The sequence below is a fragment of the Trachypithecus francoisi genome, unplaced genomic scaffold (genome assembly GCF_009764315.1).
Source record: "Trachypithecus francoisi isolate TF-2019V2 unplaced genomic scaffold, Tfra_2.0 Lachesis_group3, whole genome shotgun sequence".
In the NCBI taxonomy this organism is placed as follows: domain Eukaryota; kingdom Metazoa; phylum Chordata; class Mammalia; order Primates; family Cercopithecidae; genus Trachypithecus; species Trachypithecus francoisi.
This window is the reverse complement of record NW_022681468.1, coordinates 111,796,605-111,799,073: the sequence shown is the minus strand read 5'-3', so window position 1 is coordinate 111,799,073 and position 2,469 is coordinate 111,796,605.

Below are 2,469 nucleotides of genomic sequence, written 5' to 3'. Positions count from 1 at the left end.
TGAGGCCACGCCTCTTAAAGGACCCAAGGCCTCAGCCCCTTTTCTTGGCCTCTGGCCGCCCTTGGATGCAGATGCTCCGTGGGGAGGTTCTGGTGGACCAAACCCACTCTCCTCCTATGACTTACGTTTACTATGCCACCCTTACAGATGATTCTGAGTGATTCAGAGCCCTCTGAGTGCTATCTTTCTACCTAGCCCATTCTCCCCTAGGAAGGTTGGAGACACTAACCTCTCCCTGACCAGAGATTCTCCTGATGGGGTTAAAATGTTGGCAGCACTGTTGGTGAGAAGTGCAAAGAACAACAACAAATACTTATGGAGAAACTTATTGTGCCAGGCGCTGGGCTAGCAGAAGAGTCAGAGAGGAGAAAAGGCTGGTGATGGCGTTGGCAAGGCAGAGACACGTTTGTGTGGGTGAGTGGTTGGGAACAAGGTCTATTCCAGGGTAGTAAGTTTTGGACCAAGATTCGCAACGATTACAGAAACATCTCTTTGCATTGCAACATTTCACACTCTTCCCCCAATCTCGAATCCGTCATAGCAGTTAATTGTTGCGTGCTTACCAGGTACCAGGCTCCATTAGTTCATTTAACCCCCACCACAACCCTGGATGGAAGGCACTATGGTTATCAGCCTCATTTTACTGATCGGGTAATTGAGGCTTAGAAAGGTTAAGAAGCTCGCCCAGAGCCACACATAGTAAGTGGTCTTGTGCAAAAACCACATCATCAGTCACACAATAAACTGCCTCTGTTTGCTGTCTTTCCTGCCATTATAATCCTGCACTCCTCCTTGACTGCGCCCTTAAGGATATCCATTTACTTGTCTTTAATCAGCTCACTCTCATGCAATCCCCTACTCATCACTTTTCCCAGGCACTCTCAGAAGTACCTGTTCATCTCAGCATCCTGTGCATTTACACCAAGCAGCAGCAACAGCCATTTATTCACTCATCAAACTTGCTGCAAGTGTCACCTCTGTGCCTCACTGTTGTCAGTGGTGGATATTCCACTGTGAGCAAGACACATCCTTCCTTCCATGGCTTACGTTCGTTCGGGCAGAGGAGGCAGACCATAAACAAACAGCAAGTGGGTATATGACATGAGGTAGTGTTAGGAAACAATTCAGAGGAAAGGAATAGAGTGATGGGAGGAGTCCTCCCTGAGGAGAGAACACTGGAGGGGACCCAAGGGAGGTGAGGGGAACAGTCCAGAGAGGAGAACAGCAAGGACAAAGGTCCTGAGGCAGGAACATGATCACTGTGCTGTAGGAAGGGGAATACAGAGAGCCTAGTGTGCTGGAGGTCAGCAAGGCCAGACCACCACCAGCCTACTACACCAGGTGCAAGGCTTTGAGCAGACCAGTAACACCATCTCAGTGTTTCAAGTGCCATTCTTGCAATACCATGTAGGTCCTAATTAAAATTGTTAAAAAGAAAGAAAAATGATGGGCTCTCAAATATGATTTCCTTTGAATGTCTTCTTGACGCCCCTATCCTCTGTAAATTTCACTCTCTGCTTTGCTCTGACTGCTTTTCCCCCTTTCCCAAAACATCTCCTTTGCATTTCTTCATCCTGTCCTTTCATCGTGTCCCTTCTCATTTCCCTGCGGAGGTCTCATGCTGTCCTTGTGCCTTCTCCTTAAGTGGGTCTCAAACCACCCCCTCCACATTAGAATCATCTGGGCCACACAGACAAACTCCATCAGATTCTCTGGGGGTGAGCCTCAGGGAATCAGTTGTTTTTCAAAAACACCCCAGGTGATTCGAATATGCTGTTGGGACTGCAAACCACAGTTCTGAGTTTACAAGCATGGTCATGCCTCTCTTATCCTAAAAAGAAAAACCTCTCACTTAAAAATTTCCTAAAGGAATCATCTCATCCAGTGCTTCTCAGACTTGCACACAGATTACCCGAGGATGCAGAGTCCAGGTGGTGGGGGTGCAGCTGGGCCCCTCTTTGTAGCAAGGGGCTGGACTTCTGCCCTTGACTCTTGCTTCCCACTCACTTTTTGTTGTTGTTGAGATGGAGTCTCACTCTGTTGCCCAGGCTGGAGTGCAGTGGTGCAAGCTCCACTCTCTGCAATCTCCACCTCCCAAGTTCAAGCAATTCTCCTGCCTCAGCCTCCTGAGTAGCTGGAATTACAGGTGTCCACCACCATGCCTGGCTAATTTTTGTATTTTTTAGGAGAGACGGGTTTCACCTTGTTGGTCAGGCTGGTCTTGAACTCCCGACCTCGTGATCCGCCCGCCTCGGCCTCCCAAAGTGCTGGGATTACAGGTGTGAGCCATAGTGCCCGGCCTCACTTTTTGACTCACTGCCATGTGGCACCCCCACAGTGCCACCGATATTGCTCTTGTCAATGTTACCAGTGACTTATCTGCTACCCCTTCTCTGAGGTGGCATATATCATGGTTAAGAGCACAGGTTCAGGGACCAGGTAGCCTAGCTGGGTCCTCACTCTGTTCCT